Here is a 25,764-nt window from a genome sequence, read left to right as displayed (position 1 = left end):
GTAACACTGTGATGGTGTAAAACTGTCTGATGGTGTAACACTGTGATGGTGTAATACTGTCTGATGGTGTACCACTGTGATGATGTAATACTGTGTGATGGTGTAAAACTGTCTGATGGTGTAAAACTGATGGTGTAAAACTGTCTGATGGTGTAACACTGATGGTGTAAAACTGTCTGATGGTGTAAAACTGTCTGATGGTGTAATACTGTGTGTGATGGTGTAAAACTGTCTGATGGTGTAACACTGTGATGGTGTAACACTGTGATGGTGTAATACTGTGTGTGATGGTGTAAAACTGTCTGATGGTGTAACACTGTGATGGTGTAAAACTGTCTGATGGTGTAACACTGTGATGGTGTAACACTGTGTGATGGTGTATCACTGTGATGGTGTAAAACTGTCTGATGGTGTTAAACTGTCTGATGGTGTAACACTGTGATGGTGTAAAACTGTCTGATGGTGTACCACTGTGATGGTGTAATACTGTGATAGTGTAATACTGTGTGATGGTGTAACACTGTGATGGTGTAAAACTGTCTGATGGTGTAACACTGATGGTGTAATGATGGTGTAACACCGATGGTGTAAAACTGTCTGATGGTGTAACACTGTGATGGTGTAATACTGTCTGATGGTGTAACACTGATGGTGTAAAACTGTGATGGTGTAACACTGTGATGGTGTAACACTGATGGTGTAAAACTGTGATGGTGTTTTACACCTGCATTGTTTGCTGTTTGGGGTTTTAGGCTGGGTTTCTGTACAGCACTTTGAGATATCAGCTGATGGTGATTTGAACACTGTGATGGTGTAATACTGTCTGATGGTGTAACACTGTGATGGTGTAACACTGTGATGGTGTAATACTGTGTGATGGTGTAACACTGATGGTGTAAAACTGTCTGATGGTGTAACACTGATGGTGTAAAACTGTCTGATGGTGTAAAACTGTCTGATGGTGTAACACTGTGATGGTGTAAAACTGTCTGATGGTGTAACACTGTGATGGTGTAATACTGTCTGATGGTGTACCACTGTGATGGTGTAATACTGTGATAGTGTAATACTGTGTGATGGTGTAACACTGTGATGGTGTAAAACTGTCTGATGGTGTAACACTGATGGTGTAAAACTGTCTGATGGTGTAAAACTGTCTGATGGTGTAACACTGTGATGGTGTAAAACTGTCTGATGGTGTAACACTGTGATGGTGTAATACTGTGATAGTGTAATACTGTGATGCTGTAATACTGTGATAGTGTAATACTGTGTGATGGTGTAACACTGTGATGGTGTAAAACTGTCTGATGGTGTAACACTGTGATGGTGTAATACTGTCTGATGGTGTAACACTGTGATGGTGTAAAACTGTCTGATGGTGTAATACTGTTTGATGGTGTAACACTGATGGTGTAAAACTGTCTGATGGTGTAACACTGTGTGATGGTGTAACACTGTCTGATGGTGTAATACTGTGTGATGGTGTAACACTGATGGTGTAAAACTGTCTGATGGTGTAACACTGTGTGATGGTGTAACACTGTCTGATGGTGTAATACTGTGTGATGGTGTAATACTGTGTGATGGTGTAACACTGTGTGATGGTGTAACACTGTCTGATGGTGTAATACTGTGTGATGGTGTAACACTGTGTGATGGTGTAACACTGTGTGATGGTGTAACACTGTGTGATGGTGTAACACTGTCTGATGGTGTAATGTGTTGTAATGTGTTGCAACCAGAGGAGCTGACACACACACCGCTGTGCTGTGGTTAGTTGGTTCCCACAGCTAATTGTGTCTGTTATGAATAATTCATGTTTAGAGGCCTGGCTGAGGCTTTGAGATGCATTCACATGAATTAATGATGGGCCAATAGAAAGTGTTTCTTACCATAAACTGACGGAGTGAATTAATTATAACATAGTCAGTTTTTTTACAATCACTTTGGCACTAATTTCAGAACATTGATGTCATTTTTCAAAACTCTAGACACAACTCAAAACCAATAATCAAAATATATTTTTTTCAATATTATAACTCTTTTTTTCCAATTGCTTGGATACAATACACATAAAGCTAAGATCATTTCTTATATTGAACTAAAATCACCTGTTCAAAATGACACAACTTAACATCAAAGTATTACCATTTCAAAATGCAATTCACACATTACATCTGAGATGACTGTCTATTCATTTCTTTACAATGATCTAACTATCAATTGATACAACTGCTCAAAATGATAAGTAACTGTTGTGTTACTCTTAATGCATAGTTTTATGGAAACTGACGAACAATATTCCAAGGCGGCAGCGTAGCCTAGTGGTTAGAGTGTTGGACTAGTAACCGGAAGGTTGCGAGTTCAAACCCCTGAGCTGACAAGGTCGTTCTGCCCCTGAACAGGCAGTTCACTGTTTCACTGTTCCCAGACTGTCATTGAAAATAAGAATGTGTTCTTAACTGACTTGCAAATAAAGGTTAAAAAAAAAAAATAATAATAAATAAATAAATGTTTAGATCATGAAAGTTTCAGGATAACGAGTTCCATTGACACCAATTACTGTGGAACACCAAATGGAGGACATTATCTATCGATGTAATATATCATCATTCTTTATCAGACACTGTTTCTATGGTCCCACTTTTCTAGACCATGTTTTCAGATTTGACATTACTGTACACTCACCGGCGACTTTATTAGGTACACCTATCTAGTACTGGGTAGGACCCCTTTGCCACCACAACACCCTGAATTATTCACGGTGTTGTACGTTAAGAGATGCCCTTCTGCACACCACTGTTTTAAACAGCTGTTATTTGAGCATTTGTAGCCTTTCTGTTAACTTGAACGAGTCTGGACATTCTCCTCTGACCTCTCTCATTAACAAGGTGTTTTAGCCCACAGAACTGCCGCTCACTGAATGTGTTTTGTTTATCGCTCCATTCTCTGTAAACTCTAGAGACTGTAGTGCGTAAAAATCCCAGGAGGGCAGCTATTTCTGAGATGCTGGAATCACCATGTGTGGCATCAACAATCATACCACGGTCAAAGTTGCTTAGATTACGCATCTTGCCCGATCTAATGTTAGGTCGAACAACAACTAAAGCTCTCTACTCTATATACTCTATATATTGAGTTGCAGGCAGCCACATGATTCACTGTTCGAATGTAACCATCCTTGATGAGCTAAATCAGGTCTGTTAGAGCTGATGGCATGACCTATGTCATTGTGTGAGATAATGTCAGGTTCCACCATGCTCAAATGGTGTAAGCATGGTTTCAAGTCCATCCAAAATGTACCACCCTGTACTCACCCCCATACTCTCCTTTCCTAAAAATCCAAATGAAGAATTTTTCTCCACATGGGGGTGGAAAGTATATGGTAGGCGCCCTCACGAACAAGCCGCCCTTCTCCAGGCCACGGATGACAAATGCAATGACCTCACGGCAGACCCAGGCCTGGATTCACCAGAAGATTCTTCCCAAGATGTTTGGCTAATGAAAACATCCATTGTGATGTGGATGAGAACCTGTGGCCAAATCCACAAGACAGGGTTGATGGAAATATAGATGTACAGTAATCAATCCTTTGTTATGCTTTTTACAGTAAGCCAGCTGAGGAACACTGCAGTGATGTTTTACAGTAAGCCAGGTGAGGAACACTGCAGTGATGTTTTACAGTAAGCCAGGTGAGGAACACTGCAGTGATGTTTTACAGTAAGCCAGGTGAGGAACACTGCAGTGATGTTTTACAGTAAGCCAGGTGAGGAACACTGCAGTGATGTTTTACAGTAAGCAAGGTGAGGAACACCGCAGTGATGTTTTACAGTAAGCCAGGTAAGGAACACCGCAGTGATGTTTTACAGTAAGCCAGGTGAGGAACACCGCAGTTGATGTTTTACAGTAAGCCAGGTGAGGAACACCGCAGTGATGTTTTACAGTAAGCCAGGTGAGGAACACCGCAGTGATGTTTTACAGTAAGCCGGCTGAGGAACACCGCAGTGATGTTTTACAGTAAGCCGGGTGAGGAACACCGCAGCTGATGTTTTACAGTAAGCCGGGTGAGGAACACTGCATTGATGTTTTACAGTAAGCCAGGTGAGGAACACTGCAGTGATGTTTTACAGTAAGCCAGGTGAGGAACACTGCAGTGATGTTTTACAGTAAGCCAGGTGAGGAACACTGCAGTGATGTTTTACAGTAAGCCAGGTGAGGAACACTGCAGTGATGTTTTACAGTAAGCCAGCTGAGGAACACTGCAGTGATGTTTTACAGTAAGCCAGGTGAGGAACACTGCAGTGATGTTTTACAGTAAGCCAGGTGAGGAACACTGCAGTGATGTTTTACAGTAAGCCAGGTGAGGAACACTGCAGTGATGTTTTACAGTAAGCCAGGTGAGGAACACTGCAGTGATGTTTTACAGTAAGCCAGGTGAGGAACACTGCAGTGATGTTTTACAGTAAGCCAGGTGAGGAACATTGCAGTGATGTTTTACAGTAAGCCAGGTGAGGAACACTGCAGTGATGTTTTACAGTAAGCCAGGTGAGGAACACTGCAGTGATGTTTTACAGTAAGCCAGGTGAGGAACACTGCAGTGATGTTTTACAGTAAGCCAGGTGAGGAACAGCGCAGTTGATGTTTTACTGTATTTGTATTTTCTTTGTAGCTAATTATTTTTGCTTTGATTCAAAGAAACCAATGAGTGATTTTATTGTATTTCATCAATAAATGTCAGATTTTGTTCAATGATTCCACTGTGTCTGTAGTATTCTCTCTACTAGTCCTTTTACAGTGATGTATTTACGTGTAGTACCATAAACAAAACATGCATCACATATTTTGTACTACAATATTTAATGATTGTACAAACAACTACACAGTGAAACTATCGGTATATTGTGTGTGGGTGATCTAAATGAATGTTTCTATGGTGTTTCATGGTAAATTAGTTATTTGAACCAATGACTCTGCAAGTGCAATGTTTCTTTAAAGATATGAATGCACTATGCAATGTTTTGAACATTGGACAGCCTGTGTTACAAGTGATGACCGTTTTGAGTAATGTGTCTAGAGTTTTGAAAAATGACCACAAGGTTCTGAAATTAGTGCCAAAGGGATTGTAAAAAACTGTAACGTGTAGATGACACTGCCGAATTACACTGCTACAGGGAAAATCATGTCACACAGGTCTGTGTTTTGACATCACACTGCTACAGGGAAGACCATGCTACACAGGTCTGTGTTTTGACATCACACTGCTACAGGGAAGACCATGCTACACAGGTCTGTGTTTTGACATCACACTGCTACAGGGAAGACCATGCTACACAGGTCTGTGTTTTGACATCACACTGCTACAGGGAAAATCATGTCACACAGGTCTGTGTTTTGACATCACACTGCTACAGGGAAAATCATGTCACACAGGTCTGTGTTTTGACATCACACTGCTACAGGGAAATCATGTCACACAGGTCTGTGTTTTGACATCACACTGCTACAGGGAAGACCATGCTACACAGGTCTGTGTTTTGACATCACACTGCTACAGGGAAGACCATGCTACACAGGTCTGTGTTTTGACATCACACTGCTACAGGAAAGACCATGCTACACAGGTCTGTGTTTTGACATCACACTGCTACAGGGAAGACCATGCTACACAGGTCTGTAATTTGATACATAATACAGTTGTGGAAAAGACAGCTACACATTTACATAGGTTAGAATTGTTGCAATTTAAAAATGGCATGAGGCAAGTAGTGTTCTTAAACCCTTTTTTTCTTCTCATCGTACTCTCTCTATATATATATATATATCACTGTCTCTCTCTCTCTATAACTGTTTCTCTCTCTCACTGTTTCTTTCTCTCTCTGTTTCTCTCTCCATCTCTCTCTCTCTCTCACTGTTTCTCTCTCTCTATCACTGTTTCTCTCTCTATCACTCTTTCTCTCTCTGTTTCTCTTTCTCTCTCTGTTTCTCTCTCTCTCTGTTTCTCTTTCTCTCTCTCTGTTTCTCTCTCTCACTGTTTCTCTTTCTCTCTCTCTGTTTCTCTCTATCACTGTTTCTCTTTCTCTGTCTCTGTTTCTCTCTCTCACTGTTTCTCTCTATCACTGTTTCTCTCTCTCTCTCCCTCTGTTTGTTATGGAAGGTTTGGGAATTGCTTCCTTTTATGTGGTTGTAGAATTTAACGTCTCTTTTCTGGATTTTGATCATTAGCGGGTATTGGCCTAATTCTGCTCTGCATCCATTATTTGGTGTTTTACGTTGTACACGGAGGATATTTTTTTGCAGAATTCTGCACGCGGAGTCTCAATTTGGTGTTTGTCCCATTTTGTGAATTCTTGGTTGGTGAGCGGACCCCAGACCTAACAACCATAAAGGGCAATGGGTTCTATAATCGATTCAAGTATTTTTTGCCAGATCCTAATTGGTATGTTGAATTTTATGTTCCTTTTGATGGCATAGCATGCCCTTCTTGCCTTGTCTCTCAGATAGTGTACAGCCTTGTGGAAGTTACCTGTGGCGCTGATGTTTAGGCCAAGGCTTTCGACTTTGTCAATCACCACATTCTTATCGGCAGTCTCAACAGCCTTGGTATCTCAAATGACTGCCTCGCCTGGTTCACCAACTATTTTTCAGACAGAGTTCAGTGTGTCATATTGGAGGGCCCATTGTCTGGACATCTGGCAGTCTCTATGGGGTACCACAGGGTTCAATTCTCAGGCCGACTCTTTTCTCTTTATACATCAATGATGTCGCTCTTGCTGCTGGTGATTCTCTGATCCACCTCTACGCAGACAACACCATTCTGTATACTTCTGGCCCTTCTTTGGACTAACATCCAGACTAGCTTCAATGCCTTACAACTCTCCTTCCGTGGCCTCCAACTGCTCTTAAATGCAAGTAAAACTAAATGCATGCTCTTCAACCGATCGCTGCCCGCACCTGCCCGCCCGTCCAGCATCGCTACTCTGGACGGTTCTGACTTAGAATATGTGGACAATTACAAATACCTAGGTGTCTGGTTAGACTGTAAACTCTCCTTCCAGACTCACATTAAGCATCTCCAATCCAAAATTAAATCTAGAATCGGCTTCCTATTTCGTAACAAAGCATCCTTCACTCATGCTGCCAAACATACCCTCGAAAAACTGACTATCCTACCGATCCTTGACTTCGGCGATGTCATCTATAAAATAGCCTCCAACACTACGCAGAAAATTGGATTCAGTCTATCACAGTGCCATCCGTTTTGTCACAAAAGCCCCATATACTACCCACCACTGCGACCTGTATGCTCTCGTTGGCTGGCGCCCGCTTCATATTCGTCACCAAACCCACTGGCTCCAGGTCATCTATAAGTCTTTGCATGGTAAAGTCCAGCCTCATCTCAGCTCACTGGTCACCATAGCAGCACCCACCTGTAGCACTCACTCCAGCAGGTATATTTCACTGGTCACCCCCTGTAGAAAAGGCCCATGGAGTTGGTGGAATAATCCTTTAATTCATTGCTACTTACTTAGCTGGGCCAGGGGTGCTTTAATTAGGTCAGGTGGAAATATCTGACAGATCTCAACTCCATAAAAGGAGGAAATTGCCATCGCCTGATCTCGCTGCTTTCTCTTGCTTAACTCCGTCTGATCCAGACATTCTGTGCGTCCATGAATCCACGTAAGTCCACCGACTCTCTTACCTTTCATTTGAACAATCTGTGGCGATCGGGGGAGTGGGCCATCAGTTATTGTTTATAGTTATTACCGCGGAGCGCGGCTTGGAGCGCACGCTTCAAACATATTGTGTAATGTGAATTGTCAATGATCACGGCCCTACGGATCCTCATAGGCCAATTATGCAATCGATATGGTTAATATGTAATGAAATTAATTATATGTACTCATAACCGCCATCGATAAAAGACAGTACTGTGCAGCCGTCTTCATCGACCTCGCCAAGGCTTTCGACTCTGTCAATCACCATATTCTTATCGGCAGACTCAACAGCCTCGGTTTTTCGGATGACTGCCTTGCCTGGTTCACCAATTACTTTGCAGACAGAGTTCAGTGTGTCAAATCGGAGGGCATGCTGTCCGGTCCTCTGACAGTCTCTATGGGGGTGCCACAGGGTTCAATTCTCGGGCCGACTCTTTTCTCTGTGTATATCAATGATGTTGCTCTTGCTGCGGGCGATTCCCTGATCCACCTCTACGCAGACGACACCATTCTATATACTTTCGGCCCGTCATTGGACACTGTGCTATCTAACCTCCAAACGAGCTTCAATGCCATACAGCACTCCTTCCGTGGCCTCCAACTGCTCTTAAACGTGAGTAAAACCAAATGCATGCTTTTCAACCGATCGCTGCCTGCACCCGCATGCCCGACTAGCATCACCACCCTGGATGGTTCCGACCTTGAATATGTGGACATCTATAAGTACCTAGGTGTCTGGCTAGACTGCAAACTCTCCTTCCAGACCCACATCAAACATCTCCAATCGAAAATCAAATCAAGAGTCGGCTTTCTATTCCGCAACAAAGCCTCCTTCACTCACTCTGCCAAGCTTACCCTAGTAAAACTGACTATCCTACCGATCCTCGACTTCGGCGATGTCATCTACAAAATGGCTTCCAACACTCTACTCAGCAAACTGGATGCAATCTATCACAGTGCCATCCATTTTGTCACTAAAGCACCTTATACCACCCACCACTGCGACTTGTATGCTCTAGTCGGCTGGCCCTCACTACATATTCGTCGCCAGACCCACTGGCTCCAGGTCATCTACAAGTCCATGCTAGGTATAGCTCCGCCTTATCTCAGTTCACTGGTCACGATGGCAACACCCATCCGTAGCACGCGCTCCAGCAGGTGTATCTCACTGATCATCCCTAAAGCCAACACATCATTTGGCCGCCTTTTGTTCCAGTACTCTGCTGCCTGTGACTGGAACGAATTGCAAAAATCGCTGAAGTTGGAGACTTTTATCTCCCTCACCAACTTCAAACATCAGCTATCCGAGCAGCTAACCGATCGCTGCAGCTGTACATAGTCTATAGGAAAATAGCCCACCCATTTTCACCTACCTCATTCCCATACTGTTTTTATACTGTTTTAATTTATTTATTTTTCTGCTCTTTTGCACACCAATATCTCTACCTGTACATGACCATCTGATCATTTATCACTCCAGTGTTAATCTGCAAAATTGTATTATTCGCCTACCTCCTCATGCCTTTTGCACACATTGTATATAGACTGCCCATTTTTTTCTACTGTGTTATTGACTTGTTAATTGTTTATTCCATGTGTAACTCTGTGTTGTCTGTTCACACTGCTATGCTTTATCTTGGCCAGGTCGCAGTTGCAAATGAGAACTTGTTCTCAACTAGCCTACCTGGTTAAATAAAGGTGAAATAAAATAAAATAAAATAAACATGAAGACAATTGAAAGGGTGAAATGAGAAACGTCATTGTTTGCTAACTGATCGACTTTAATACCAAACTAATGGGGATTATAGATTGAATAACCATTCACTGTTTGTATTCTTTCATGATTTATGATAAATAGTTACGAGCCTAAATGGCTCACGGATGATTACTATTGACTTCTTAATGAACAGGATTGTTGACTTCCCTAATTATGTTAATTGAGAATGATGGTTATGATATGATATCTTTGGGATGAGGAATTTGATCGGATACATGTTATTTGTTTCCTTTGTGATGCAGCCCAGACTATTCAGTAAATATACCACTTTATGGTTAAAGGAAGTCCTGCCTCAGTCTCATTCATTCCTCTGTCACCTGACACGTGACCACCTGTTCACCTTCACTGTCCGTCATCCTACCTGTCCAGCTACCCACACAGATTCCACTAATCTTTCACCCCCAAAGCCTATTCCTCATTTGGCCACCTTTCTTTCCAGTTCTCTGCTGCCAATTTCTGGAAGGAATTGCAAAAATCACTAAAGCCAGAGACTCATATCTCCCTCACTAACTTTAAGCATCAGATGTCAGAGCAGCTCACAGATCACTGCACCTGTACATAGCCCATCTGTAAATAGCCTATCCAACTACCTCATCCCCATATTGTTTTTGTTTTTTTGCTTCTTTGCACCCCAGTATCTCTACCTCTATCTCTACATTCATCTTCTGAACATCTACCACTCCAGTGTTTAATTGCTCAATTGTAATTACTCCGCCACTACGGCCTATTTATTGCCTTACTTCCCTAATCTTACCTTATTTGCAGACTGTATATAGATTTTTTCCTCTTGTTATTGACAGTAGGTTTGTTTATTCCATGTGTAACTCTGTGGTGTTGTTTGTGTCGCACTGCTTTGCTTTATCTTGGGCAGATCGCAGTTGTAAATGAGAGTTTGTTCTCAACTGGCCTACCTGGTTAAACAAAGGTGAAATAAAAACAATAAAAAAAGTGTTTGTAGTTATATGTACAGTATATGTATAGTTTTTTGTGTGCTCTAGGGCAACAATGTCTAGATGGAATTTGTATTTGTGGTCTTGGCGACTGGACCTTTTTTTGGAACACCATTATTTTGGTCTTACTGCGATTTACTGTCAGGGCCCAGGTCTGGCAGAATCGGTGCAGAAGATCTAGGTGCAGCTGTAGGCCCTCCTTGGTTGGTGACAGAAGCACCAGATCATCAGCAAACAGAAGACATTTGAGTTCAGATTCTAGTAAGGTGAGGCCGGTTGCTGCAGACTGTCCTAGTGCCCTCGACAATTAGTCGATATACATGTTGAAGAGGGTGGGGATTAAGTTTTTTGCCAATTTTAAACGCACACTTGTTTGTACATGGATTTTACAATGTTGTATGTTTTTCCCCCAACACCACTTTACATCAATTTGTATAGCAGACCCTCATGCCAAATTGAGTCGAAGGCTTTTTTGAAATCAACAAAGCATGAGAAGACTTTGCCTTTGTTTTGATTTGTTTGTTTGTCAATTAGGGTGTGCAGGGTGAATACGTGGTCTGTCACACGATAATTGGGTAAAAATCTAATTGACATTTGCTCAGTACATTGCTTTCACTGAGGAAATGTACGAGTCTGCTGTTAATGATAACGTATATCATTTTCCCAAGGTTGCTGTTGACGCATATCCCTCGGTAGTTATTAGGGTCAAATTTGTCTCCACTTTTGTAGATTGGGCTGATCAGTCCTTGAATCCAAATAATGGGGAAGATGCCAGAGCTAAGGATGATGTTAAAGAGTTTTAGTATAGCCAATTGGAAATCTCACTGTTATGCAGGTGAATGAGGACTCTCTTTAATCTCTACAATCTAAAGCTTTCATTCTGTCAGTCTCTGAGCTAAAAAGACCAGCAGGGGAAAAACGAACAGAGGGAAAAGCAAAATGACAAGACAATCTAAGACAAAACATGACACTCACTCTCTCTTGCTCTCTCTCTCTTTCATTCTGTCAGTCTCTGAGCTAAGGGCAGGATTCAATCATTATCACACAAGTATTGCCAAAGATCCATGTCATAGCTTTATTGAAATTTAAAGGCAATGTTCCCTCGTTCGCAGAGATTGCCTTCAAGGTAAACAGAAATTACCTTTACATTTTAACACCAATCTTTTCTGCAATAGTTCCCATGATAGGGATTGAATCCAGCCATAACGGTAGATTCAGGACAAGTTGAGATCTCTTCAGATCAAAGAGCTGAGAAAAATACATATCTCAAAGTCAGGAGAGGACAGGCTGGAAGTAGAGGAAGTGGTGGTGGCAGAAATCCAGAAGCAAACTCACATCAGCCTGAGCTAAGAGGCCTAACTTTACAAAAGGCAAAAAGATTCCGCTGCAGAGTGAAGACTCAGCTTTCTCCAAGGCAATTTAGATAGATAAGGGCCAGAGCCAGTGCTATGTGAGGAAATAGAAGCCTTACCTGGAAATGCCCTCTGGCTCTGCACAGTGGGGGTCTGAAGCTTAGACGGGAGCCAGGGCCAGACAGGTAAGACTTACCATTCCCTGTCAACCCCAGACAGACAAACCCTGGTATGTGGATGTCACCTCTCCCCGGCTGTGCAGCCTATAACTCTCACCTGAACTAGCATAAATTGTGAGACGAGCCTCACATGCTGAGCCAACCAGACACGTGCATGTGCCCGTTTGCTCCATCGCGAACACATTGATTTTGTTCACCCACACCAGAAGCGATCAGGACGCGCAGGTTGAAATATCAAAACAAACTCTGAACCAATTATATTAATTTGGGGACAGGTCAAAAGCATGAAACATTTATGGCAATTTAGCTCGCTAGCTTGCTGTTGCTAGCTAGTTCGTCCTGGGATATAAACATTGGGTTGTTATTTTACCTGAAATGCACAAGGTCCTCTACTCCGATAATTAATCCACAGATAAAACGATTAAACCAAATCTGTTTCTCATCATCTCTCCTCCTTCCTTCAGGCTTCTGTTTCTTCTTTGGACATATGCTGGTTGGCAACCAACTTTACCGCATTACTACAACCGACAGGAGTGTGGACCTAAGTTCATCTTTAAATCACCCACGTGGGTATATGCTCCTAAAAACCAATGAGAAGATGGGAGAGGATGGACTTGCAGCGCGTTGAGCATCACAAATATAACATATTTCTATGTTAGCGCCTAGCCATGCAGACGCTCGCGAGCAGTGTGGGTGCAATGATTGAATGTACATGTACATGTATATTTATTTTGCAACGCTCGTGCGCGAAACGTATGTTAGCCTTCTCTTTAACCTTATAACAAGAAAGCATTGTTGGTGGAGATGTCAAATTCAGCCTCCAATGCCTTCTCTCTAACTAAAATATACTGAACAAAAACATAAATGCAACATGTAAAGTATTGGTTAGGGCTAGGCGATAAATCTATATCAATAATTAGAGGTAATTACTTCCCTCAATAATGATACAAAAACATTTAGATTAATGTTCGATAATGTCTATATATATATAGATATAGAATAATTAGTTACAGCAGTCTATTTCACCTCTGACGCAGCAGGAACGTGCAGAGAAGTAACAATATGCAGGTGGAGAGGTACACGCCCACTAAAAACCACTTAGCACCTCGAGTGATGGAGTCGCCACTATTAACCACGGAAAATGAGTCATGTAGGCGAAAACAGTGGCAGTGATAGCCATGGAGAAGGAGAAGCTTCCAACGAAGAAATGATTGATAAAAAGGGTTCAATTGTTTCAGTCATTTGGAAGTGGTTTGGCTTTTTGAAGTCCGACAAAGAGCAGAGCAATGTTCGGTGCAAATTGTGCCGTAGACAGGTGGATACGAAGTCTGTTAATACGACAAACCTTTTTCAACATTTGAAGCAAAATCACTCTTTGGAACATGCAGGAAATTTGAGTTTGCGCCACGGTATTGATAAAACGCCCATCAAGCACCAGCCAATCTAGGGATGTTTGCCAGAAGCAGTCAACACTGACAGCGTTTATGCCCTACAAGCAAACATCAAAAAGACAAAGACATCACAAATGCTATTACGCATTGCATTGCTAAGGACACGCTACCAATTAGCACAGTCGAAAAGGAAGGTTTCAAGAGGCTTATCAATCTAATTGACCCCAGGTATGTGCTCCCTGCCGTAAACATGGACCAATTTTCCTTAAAGTAGAATTTTATTTGTAGCTCACATAATTGAAAAGAATTGGAATCTTTATTTATCTAGGAATGTCAGTTAAGGACAACTTTTATTTACAATGACAGCTTATCCGGGAACAGTGGGTTAACTGCCTTGTTCAGTGGAAGAACAACAGTTCTTTACCTTGTCAGCGCAGGGATTTGACCTAGCAACCTTTAGTTGTTGGACCAACTCACTAACAACTAGGCTAGCTTTTTGTTCAGGCATTAGGCATTCTTGAGTCTGAAGCAGATATGCACCTTTTAAACATTATTTGATTAATATAGTGATAATTATTGTTATCGAATGAAAAAAATATATAGATATCGTAATAATTGATTTGCCATATCGCCCAGCCCTACTACTGGTCCCATGTTCCCAGTGGTTAAATCATTGGGCCAGTAAACAAAAGGTTGCTAGATCCAGTACCCGAGATGACAAAACAAAAATCTGTTGTTCTGAACCAGAAAATTAACACTCTGTTCTTAGGCTGTCATTGTAAATAAGAATTTGTTCTTAACTGATTTCCTTAGTTAAATAGAAATAATGACCTGAAATAAAAGATCACCTAAATTTTCCATATGCACCAAAAGTGTATTTCTCTCAAATTTTGTGCACAAATTTGTTTCCATCCTTGTTAGTGAGCATTTCTCCTTTGCCACGATAATCCATCCACCTGACAGGTGTGGCATATCAAGATGCTGATGAAACAGCACGATTATTACACAGGTGCACCTTGTGCTGGGCACACAACACAATGCCACACATGTCTCAAGTTTTCAGGGAGCGTGCAATTGGCATGCTGACTGCAGGAATTTCCACCAGAGCTGTTGGTAGATAATTTAATGTTAATTTCTCCACCATAAGCCATCGTTTTAGAGAATTTGTCAGTAGGTCCAACCGGCCTCACAACTGCAGACCATGAGTAACCATGCCAGCCCAGGACTTCAACATCCGGTTTAATCACCTACGGGATTGCCTGAAACCAGCCACCCGGAGAGCTGATGAAACTGAGGAGTATTGCTGTTTGTAATAAGCTCCTTTTGTGGTGAAAAACTCATTCTGATTGGCTGGGCCTTGCTCCCCAGTGGGTGGGCCAGTCTCCCAAGTGGGTGGGCTTATGCCCTCCCAGGCCCACCCATGGCTGCGCCCCTGCCCAGTCACCTGAAATCAAAAGATTAGGGCCTAATTTATTTCTTTCAGTAGACTGATTTCCTTATGTGAACTATAACTCATCATTGAAATTGTTGTCTGTTGCGTTTATATTTTTTTGTTCAGTATACATTGGAACATTGTGGTCTGCAGGCAGCCTGGACTTAAAGACTAGGCATATCATAGTATATGTAAATGTATCACTCTGATATGTTACGTTTTGGTATGGTTACACAAGACAGAATGTTACTTTAAGCCAAAAACTAAGCAAGACAAGTCAATCAAGGAGGTTGAGAGGGTGTATGACTAGAAACCCAAAGGTTGTGTGTTTGAATCTCATCAAAGATAACTTTAGAAACTTGTCATGCCCTGACCTTAGAGAGCCTTTTAATGTCTCTATTTGGTTTGGTCAGGGTGTGATTTGGGGTGGGCATTCTATGTTTCGTTTTCTATGATTTGGTGTTTCCACGTTTTGGCCGGGTATGGTTCTCAATCAGGGACAGCTGTCTATCGTTGTCTCTGATTGGGAATCATACTTAGGTAGCCCTTTTTCCCCTCATTTACTTGTGGGAAGTTTAGGGCACATAGCCTTTAGCTTCAAGGTTTGGTTTTGTAGTGTTTATTGTTTTTGTCTGCGTCATATAAATGAAAGAATATGTACGCTCACCACGCTGCACCTTGGTCCTCCTCCTTCAACAGCCGTGACACAACTACTTAACTTTAGCCACTAACACTAGACTTAAACTTAACCTGAACCTCTAACCCTACCCCTAGCCTAGCTAATGTCATCCACACCAAAGTTGAATTCGTAACATTTTGTCATTCTTAACATATCATATGAATGTGTCCATAAATGAATACATAGCATGCCAAAACGCTACATATCATACTAAATGGAGGGAGACAAATTGACTATTACTATGTTATGTTGACCCCTGAGTTCAGGTTGCTGTAGGCGATAGCAGCTGTGAGAAGACTCTACTCTAACTTGAACAATAATACATTCTAGGGCAAAGACGTCTTATTTAGCTCCCCTATGCTGCCTTCTCTAACTAGAATACATTGTGGGATGAGATGTCAGATACAGGGCTCTTGCTGTGTACAGCCTCCACCTCCTTCTCTCTAACTAGAATACATTGTGGGATGAGATGTCAGATACAGGGCTCTTGCTGTGTACAGCCTCCACCTCCTTCTCTCTAACTAGAATACATTGTGGGATGAGATGTCAGATACAGGGCTCTTGCTGTGTACAGCCTCCACCTCCTTCTCTCTAACTAGAATACATTGTGGGATGAGATGTCAGTGTGTACAGCCTACCTCCTTCTCTCTAACTAGAATACATTGTGGGATGAGATGTCCTCTTGGTTCTACAGGAGGGGTAATTCCTTCCTGGTCTCTAACTAGAATACATTGTGGGATGAGATTTGGAGATGTGGGAGAAAGAATCCGAATTGGAATAATATTAATGTGGTGTAAAGCCTGGTTCTAGGAGGGGTTAGGTAATGTGGTGTAAAGCCTGGTTCTAGGAGGGGTAATGTGGTGTAAAGCCTGGTTCTAGGAGGGGTAATGTGGTGTAAAGCCTGGTTCTAGGAGGGGTAATGTGGTGTAAAGCCTGGTTCTAGGAGGGGTAATGTGGTGTAAAGCCTGGTTCTAGGAGGGGTAATGTGGTGTAATGCCTGGTTCTAGGAGGGGTAATGTGGTGTAAAGCCTGGTTCTAGGAGGGGTAATGTGGTGTAATGCCTGGTTCTAGGAGGGGTAATGTGGTGTAAAGCCTGGTTATATGAGGGGTAATGTGATGTAAATCCTGGTTCTAGGAGGGATAATGTGGTGTAAAGCCTGGTTCTAGGAGGGGTAAGATAATGTGGTGTAACGCCTGGTTCTAGGAGGGGTAACGTAATGTGGTGTAAAGCCTGGTTCTAGGAGAGGTACGGTAATGTGATGTAAAGCCTGGTTCTAGGAGAGGTAAGGTAATGTGACGTAAAGCCTGGTTCTAGGAGGGGTAAGGTAATGTGATGTAAAGCCTGGTTCTAAAAGGGGTAAGGTAATGTGATGTAAAGCCTGGTTCTAGGAGAGGTAAGGTAATGTAGTGTAAAGCCTGGTTCTAGGAGGGGTAAGGTAATGTGATGTAAAGCCTGGTTCTAGGAGAGGTAAGGTAATGTGATGTAAAACCTGGTTCTAGAAGGGGTAACGTAATGATGTAAAGCCTGGTTCTAGGAGGGGTAACGTAATGATGTAAAGCCTGGTTCTAGTAAAGCCTGGTTCTAGGAGGGGTAAGGTAATGTGGTGTAAAGCCTGGTTCTACGAGGGGTAAGGTAATGTGATGTAAAGCCTGGTTCCTGGAGGGGTAACGTAATGTGGTGTAAAGCCTGGTTCTAGGAGGGATAAGGTAATGTGGTGTAAAGCCTGGTTCTAGGAGGGGTAAGGTAATGTGATGTAAAGCCTGGTTCTAGGAGGGGCAAGGTAATGTGATGTAAAGCCTGGTTCTAGGAGGGGTATGGTAATGTGGTGTAAAGCCTGGTTCTAGGAGGGGTAACGTAATGATGTAAAGCCTGGTTCTAGGAGGGTTATGGTAATGTGATGTAAAGCCTGGTTCTAGGAGGGGTAATGTGATGTAAAGCCTGGTTCTAGGAGGGGTAACGTCATGTGGTGTAAAGCCTGGTTCTAGGAGAGGTAAGGTAATGATGTAAAGCCTGGTTCTAGGAGGGGTAATGTAATGATGTAAAGCCTGGTTTTTGGAGGGTTAACATAATGATGTAAAGCCTGGTTCTTGGAGGGTTAACATAATGATGTAAAGCCTGGTTCTAGGAGGGGTAAGTTAATGTGATGTAAAGCCTGGTTCTAGGAGGGGTAAGGTAATGTGGTGTAAAGCCTGGTTCTAGGAGGGTAAGGTAATGTGGTGTAAAGCCTGGTTCTAGGAGGGGTAATGTGGTGTAAAGCCTGGTTCTAGGAGGGGTAATGTGGTGTAAAGCCTGGTTCTAGGAGGGGTATGGTAATGTGGTGTAAAGCCTGGTTCTAGGAGGGGTAAGGTAATGTGATGTAAAGCCTGGTTCTAGGAGGGGTATGGTAATGTGGTGTAAAGCCTGGTTCTAGGAGAGGTAAGGTAATGATGTAAAGCCTGGTTCTAGGAGGGGTAATGTAATGATGTAAAGCCTGGTTCTTGGAGGGTTAACATAATGATGTAAAGCCTGGTTCTAGGAGGGGTAAGGTAATGTGATGTAAAGCCTGGTTCTAGGAGGGGTAAGGTAATGTGGTGTAAAGCCTGGTTATAGGAGAGGTAAGGTAATGTGGTGTAAAGCCTGGTTCTAGGAGGGGTAATGTGGTGTAAAGCCTGGTTCTAGGTGGTGTAATGTGGTGTAATGCCTGGTTCTAGGAGGGGTAATGTGGTGTAAAGCCTGGTTCTATGAGGGGTAATGTGATGTAAAGCCTGGTTCTAGGAGGGGTATGGTAATGTGGTGTAAAGCCTGGTTCTAGGAGGGGTAGGTAAGGATAATGATGTAAAGCCTGGTTCTAGGAGGGGTAATGTAATGATGTAAAGCCTGGTTCTAAAGGGTTAACATAATGATGTAAAGCCTGGTTCTAGGAGGGGTAAGTTAATGTGATGTAAAGCCTGTTCTAGGAGGGGTAAGGTAATGATGTAAAGTGGTTCTAAAAGCCTGGTTCTAGGAGGGTAAGGTAATGTGGTGTAAAGCCTGGTTCTAGGAGGGGTAATGTGGTGTAAAGCCTGGTTCTAGGTGGTGTAATGTGGTGTAATGCCTGGTTCTAGGAGGGGTAATGTGGTGTAAAGCCTGGTTCTATGAGGGGTAATGTGATGTAAAGCCTGGTTCTAGGAGGGGTATGGTAATGTGGTGTAAAGCCTGGTTCTAGGAGGGGTAAGATAATGTTGTGTAACGCCTGGTTCTAGGAGGGGTAACGTAATGTGGTGTAAAGCCTGGTTCTAGGAGAGGTACGGTAATGTGATGTAAAGCCTGGTTCTAGGAGAGGTAAGGTAATGTGATGTAAAGCCTGGTTCTAGGAGGGGTAAGGTAATGTGATGTAAAGCCTGGTTCTAAAAGGGGTAAGGTAATGTGATGTAAAGCCTGGTTCTAGGAGAGGTAAGGTAATGTAGTGTAAAGCCTGGTTCTAGGAGGGGTAACGTAATGATGTAAAGCCTGGTTCTAGTAAAGCCTGGTTCTAGGAGGGGTAAGGTAATGTGGTGTAAAGCCTGGTTCTAAAAGGGGTAAGGTAATGTGGTGTAAAGCCTGGTTCTAGGAGGGGTAAGGTAATGTGATGTAAACCCTGGTTCTAGGAGAGGTAAGGTAATGTGGTGTAAAGCCTGGTTCTAGGAGGGGTAAGGTAATGTGGTGTAAAGCCTGGTTCTAGGAGGGGTAAGGTAATGTGGTATAAAGCCTGGTTCTAGGAGAGGTAATGTATTGTGATGTAAAGCCTGGTTCTCGGATGGGTATGGTAATGTGGTGTAAAGCCTGGTTCTGGGAGGGTTATGGTAATGTGTGTCTGAACCACGGGGAACCACAGGGAGTGTGTACCAGGAATACTGCATAAGCAATATAATACTTATTAAACCGCTACATCAACATGCATTATAGTTAAGCAATAAGGCCTGAGGCAGGTTGGTATACAGTCAATAAAACACGGCTAAGGGCTGTTCTGTATACGGCCATTAGCTCAAACCACCCAGTTTATAATTAAGCACTAAGGCTTACGAGGTGGTGTGGTATATAGCCAATATACCACAACGAAGGGCTGTTCTGTATACAGCCATTCGCTCAAACCAACCCAGTTAATAATACTTATTAAAACGTTACACCAACATGCATTATAACTGTCAGCTCACTAGATGATATGGAATAGTTAATGGGGTAATTATACATTACAATTGTCTCATATATTATTTATTAACGCAAGTATTCTGCACATCCATCTTGGGGTCTGGAAGGTAATCTAATCTCGGTACAAATGTAGGTGATTGATAAACATAGCCCAACCTACTGGACAACAAACTGGAGACCAAGAGATGAGACAGAGACACTGTTTGGCATGAACCCCGAAAGACAACTTACTGCAATAAAAACTAGCTTAGTGTACTGTAGATAGCACTTCCCTTTATTCAGAGAACGAACAACAATAGTGTCTACATATTGCATTCCTCATCCCTCAAGGTAATTACTATGGAGGTACTAGATGGAGCAGTAGTATGGAGGTACTAGATGGAGCAGTAGTATGGAGGTACTAGATGGAGCAGTAGTATGGAGGTACTAGATGGAGCAGTAGAACAGAAGTACTAGATGGAGCAGTAGTATGGAGGTACTAGATGGAGCAGTAGTATGGAGGTACTAGATGGAGCAGTAGTATGGAGGTACTAGATGGAGCAGTACTAGATGGAGCAGTAGAACAGATGGAGCAGTATTATGGAGGTACTAGATGGAGCAGTAGTATGGAGGTACTAGATGGAGCAGTAGTATGGAGGTAATAGATGGAGCAGCATAATGTAGGTACTAGAGGGAGCAGTAGAACAGAAGTACTAGATGGAGCAGTAGTATGTAGGTACTAGAGGGAGCAGTATAATGTAGGTACTAGATGGAGCAGAAGTATGGAGGTACTAGATTGAGCAGCAGTATGGAGGAACTAGATGGAGGAGTAGTATGTAGGTACTAGATGGAGGAGTAGTATGTAGGTACTAGATGGAGCAGTAGAACAGAAGTACTAGATGGAGGAGTAGTATGTAGGTACTAGATGGAGGAGTAGTATGGAGGTACTAGATGGAGCAGTAGTATGGAGGTAATAGATGGAGCAGCAGTATGGAAGGCAGTCAGTTGATAGATAGGAGAATTCCACAGTAGTGTATAGACATGACAGGTCCCCCCACAGTAGTGTATAGACATGACAGGTCCCCCCACAGTAGTGTCTAGACATGACAGGTCCCCCCACAGTAGTGTATAGACATGACAGGTCCCCCCACAGTAGTGTCTAGACATGACAGGTCACCCCACAGTAGTGTCTAGACATGACATGTCCTTCCACAGTAGTATATAGACATGACAGGTCCCCCCACAGTAGTGTATAGACATGACAGGTCCTTCCACAGTAGTATATAGACATGACAGGTCCCCCCACAGTAGTGTATAGACATGACAGGTCCCCCCACAGTAGTGTATAGACATGACAGGTCCCCCCACAGTAGTGTATAGACATGACAGGTCCCCCCACAGTAGTGTCTAGACATGACAGGTCCTTCCACAGTAGTATATAGACATGACAGCTCCCCCCACAGTAGTGTATAGACATGACAGGTCCTTCCACAGTAGTATATAGACATGACAGGTCCCCCCACAGTAGTGTATAGACATGACAGGTCCCCCCACAGTAGTGTATAGACATGACAGGTCCCCCCACAGTAGTGTCTAGACATGACAGGTCCCCCCACAGTAGTGTCTAGACATGACAGGTCCCCCCACAGTATTATATAGATATGACAGTTCCACTCCTACAGTATTATATAGACATGACAGTATCCTACAGTAATGGATACAGAAGACAGTTCCTCTCCTACAGTAATGGATACAGAAGACAGTTCCTCTCCTACAGTAATGGACACAGAATACAGTTCCTCTCCTACAGTAATGGATACAGAAGACAGTTCCTCTCCTACAGTAATGGATACAGAAGACAGTTCCTCTCCTACAGTAATGGATACAGAAGACAGTTCCTCTCCTACAGTAATGGATACAGAAGACAGTTCCTCTCCTACAGTAATGGATACAGAAGACAGTTCCTCTCCTACAGTAATGGACACAGAAGACAGTTCATATCCAGTGGATGGCTGCAAAATTTCTACTTTTAAACTCGGACAAAACAGAGATGCTTGTTCTAGGTTCCAAGAAACAAAGAGATCTTCTGTTGAATCTGACAGTTAATCTTAATGGTTGTACAGTCGTCTCAAATAAAACTGTGAAGGACATCGGCGTTACTCTGGACCCTGATCTCTCTTTTGAAGAACATATCAAGACCATTTCAAGGACAGCTTTTTTCCATCTACGTAACATTGCAAAAATCAGAAACTTTCTGTCAAAAATGATGCAGAAAAATTAATCCATGCTTTTGTCACTTCTAGGTTAGACTACTGCAATGCTCTACTTTCCGGCTACCCGGATAAAGCACTAAATAAACTTCAGTTAGTGCTAAATACGGCTGCTAGAATCCTGCCTAGAACCAAAAAAAATGTATCATATTAGTCCAGTGCTAGCCTCTCTACACTGGCTTCCTGTCAAAGCAGGGGCTGATTTCAAGGTTTTACTGCTAACCTACAAAACATTACATGGGCTTGCTCCTAACTATCTCTCTGATTTGGTCTTGCCGTACATACCTACACGTACGCTACGGTCACAAGACGCAGGCCTCCTAATTGTCCCTAGAATTTCTAAGCAAACAGCTGGAGGCAGGGCTTTCTCCTATAGAGCTCCATTTTTATGGAACGGTCTGCCTACCCATGTCAGAGACCCAAACTCGGTCTCAACCTTTTAGTCTTTACTGAAGACTCATCTCTTCAGTGGGTCATATGATTGAGTGTAGTCTGGCCCAGGAGTGGGAAGGTGAACGGAAAGGCTCTGGAGCAACGAACCGCCTTTGCTGTCTCTGCTTGGCCGGTTCCCCTCTTTCCACTGGGATTCTCTGCCTCTAACCCTATTACAGGGGTCACTGGCTTACTGGGGCTCTCTCATGCCGTCCCTGGAAGGGGTGAGTCACCTGAGTGGGTTGATTCACTGATGTGGTCAATTTGCCCCCCCTTGGGTTGTGCCATGGCAGAGATCTTTGTGGGCTATACTCAGCCTTGTCTCAGGATGGTAAGTTGGTGGTTGAAGATATCCCTCTAGTGGTGTGGGGGCTGTGCTTTGGCAAAGTGGGAGGGGTTATATCCTTCCTGTTTGGCCCTGTCCGGGGGTGTCCTCAGATGGTGCCACAGTGTCTCCTGACCCCTCCTGTCTCAGCCTCCAGTATTTATGCTGCAGTAGTTTATGTGTCGGGGGGCTGGGGTCAGTTTGTTATATCTGGAGTACTTCTCCTGTCCTATTCGGTGTCCTGTGTAAATCTAAGTGTGCGTTCTCTTATTCTCTCCTTCTCTCTTTCTTTCCCTCTCTCTCTCGGAGGACCTGAGCCCTAGGACCATGCCCCAGGACTACCTGACATGATGACTCCTTGCTGTCCCCAGTCCACCTGACCGTGCTGCTGCTCCAGTTTCAACTATTCTGCCTTATTATTATTCGACCATGCTGGTCATTTATGAACATTTGAACATATTGGCCATATTCTGTTATAATCTCCACCAGGCACAGCCAGAAGAGGACTGGTCACCCCACATAGCCTGGTTCCTCTCTAGGTTTCTTCCTAGGTTTTGGCCTTTCTAGGGAGTTTTTCCTAGCCACCGTGCTTCTACACCTGCATTGCTTGCTGTTTTGGGTTTTATGCTGGGTTTCTGTACAGCACTTTGATATATCCGCTGATGTACGAAGGGTTATATAAATACATTTGATTTGATTTGATCCTACAGTAATGGATACAGAAGACAGTTCATCCTAAGTTATAGCGTAACTACAATAGTGGGAGATGTGGGACAGGCTATGGAGAGGCAACGGGACAGGCTATGTAGAGGGCACGGGACAGGCTATGTAGAGGCAACGGGACAGGCTATGTAGAGGCCACGGGACAGGCTATGTAGAGGCCACGGGACAGGCTATGTAGAGGCCACGGGACAGGCTATGTAGAGGCCACGGGACAGGCTATGTAGAGGCAACGGGACAGGCTATGGAGAGGCAACGGGACAGGCTATGGAGAGGCAACGGGACAGGCTATGTAGAGGCAACGGGAAAGGCTATGGAGAGGCAACGTGACAGCCGATAGACAGCGAGGAGAGTTCATCCTACAGAATGAGGAGTGTGAGATGAAGGCTGACAGACAGGACCGTTCCACCTCCCACAGAAGGCTGACAGAAACGTCCGTTCCTCTTCCCACAGAAGGCTGACAGAAAGGACCGTTCCTCCTCCCACAGAAGGCTGACAAACGTCCGTTCCTCTTCCCACAGAAGGCTGACAGAAAGGACCGTTCCTCCTCCCACAGAAGGCTGACAGAAAGGACCGTTCCTCCTCCCACAGAAGGCTGACAGACAGGTCCGTTCCTCCTCCCACAGAAGGCTGACAGACAGGACCATTCCTCCTCCCACAGAAGGTTGACAGAAAGGTCCGTTCCTCCTCCCACAGAAGGCTGACAGACAGGACCATTCCTCCTCCCACAGAAGGCTGACAGAAAGGACCGTTCCTCCTCCCACAGAAGGCTGACAGAAAGGACCGTTCCTCCTCCCACAGAAGGCTGACAGACAGGACCGTTCCTCCTCCCACAGAAGGCTGACAGACAGGACCGTTCCTCCTCCCACAGAAGGCTGACAGAAAGGTCCGTTCCTCCTCCCACAGAAGGCTGACAGAAAGGACCGTTTCTCCTCCCACAGAAGGCTGACAGAAAGGTCCGTTCCTCCTCCCACAGAAGGCTGACAGAAAGGTCCGTTCCTCCTCCCACAGAAGGCTGACAGACAGGACCGTTCCTCCTCCCACAGAAGGCGGAGTAATGTGATTACATGCAGGGAGACAGTGAGGAGAGGAGAGCTCCGACCGTATCTACTATCTCAACACGAGGAGGACAAAAAAACATATTTGATGAGAGGGGGCCAACACCAACGCTTAGCTCTATCATCTCCACACAGCTTGACTCTCTGCCTCACAAAGCCAGTATGCCCTGAGCCAAATAACAGGCCCGATATCTCTTCAAAAAGATAGGTTTAGTGTCTGCTGCACCCTGAGCTTGTTAGCGGGTCGCAGGTTACCTGATAACAACAAAGAGAGAAACAGAGAGAGATGAAGCTTCACAGACATACACAGTGAGGGGAGGAGATTCTTGACTCAAAAGCAAGATTTTTGGCTTTTATAAGTGCTATAGAGCAGTGGTGTACATTTTTGGATTCCAAGTGTCAAATGGACATCATTTAATTGGTTCCATTGCGCCAAGCAGGCAAGCTCAATGTCACGCCCTGGCCTTAGTTATCTTTGTTTTCTTTATTATTTTGGTTAGGTCAGGGTGTGACATGGGTGATTTATGTGTTTTGTCTTGTCTAGGGGTTTTTGTAGATTTATGGGGTTGTGTTCTTTTAGGTGTCTAGGTAAGTCTATGGTTGCCTGGATTGGTTCTCAATCAGAGGCAGGTGTTTATCGTTGTCTCTGATTGGGAGCCATATTCTTTGGGTATTTTGTGGGTGATTGTTTCCTGTCTTTGTGTTTTCTGCACCAGTTAGGACTGTTTCGGTTTTCACGTTTATTTGTTTTGTAGTTAGTTCATGTTAAGTGTCTCTTATTAAAGAACCATGAACTATAACCACGCTGCGTTTTGGTCCGCCTCTCCTTCCCAGGAAGAAAGCCGTGACACTCAATCAAGCACTGCAAAATATTTGTTTATTTTTTTAAGTCATATTGTTTGAACCTTGGGCCACATTCAGCAGGAAGCAACGTTTTGGAAGGTTCAGATAGAAATATGTTATGTAGAACAAGCATTCCTCTTCCAAATGTAGAATAAGGAATCACGTCGGCTCTATGGAATTTCTATCTACAACACTCAAGAACGTGTTGCAACTGAACGTGGCCCACATCTGCCATCCAAGTATACAGCAGTACAGAGCAGTCTATAAAGACATGTCTCTGAACTCACTGCACCTCCTGCTGAAATTCGGCCCCAATTAAGACACTCTGCCCTGGGTCAAGGGTAAGGCCAGGTTACTGGCAGAACCGGAGAGATACTGATGCTAATCTTTATCGATACGTGTAGCAATCGCCATAATGGCCAATCGCTCAGAACAAAAATATGTCCTAAGCCAAGCAATGAATATTCACAAGAAAATCAATAGAGACTAAAATGATTGTCACGAGCAGCATT

General features: G+C 43.5%; 1 protein-coding gene across 1 annotated transcript in view; it reads right to left on the bottom strand.

Moving 5' to 3' along the window:
* Positions 1–25,764, bottom strand: part of LOC124045494 (copine-5-like) — a 187,593-nt gene that overhangs the window by 136,728 nt on the left and 25,101 nt on the right.

Source organism: Oncorhynchus gorbuscha, linkage group LG10 (genome assembly GCF_021184085.1).
Source record: "Oncorhynchus gorbuscha isolate QuinsamMale2020 ecotype Even-year linkage group LG10, OgorEven_v1.0, whole genome shotgun sequence".
Classification (NCBI taxonomy): Eukaryota; Metazoa; Chordata; class Actinopteri; order Salmoniformes; family Salmonidae; genus Oncorhynchus; species Oncorhynchus gorbuscha.
This window is presented reverse-complemented; position numbering and strand designations above follow the sequence as displayed.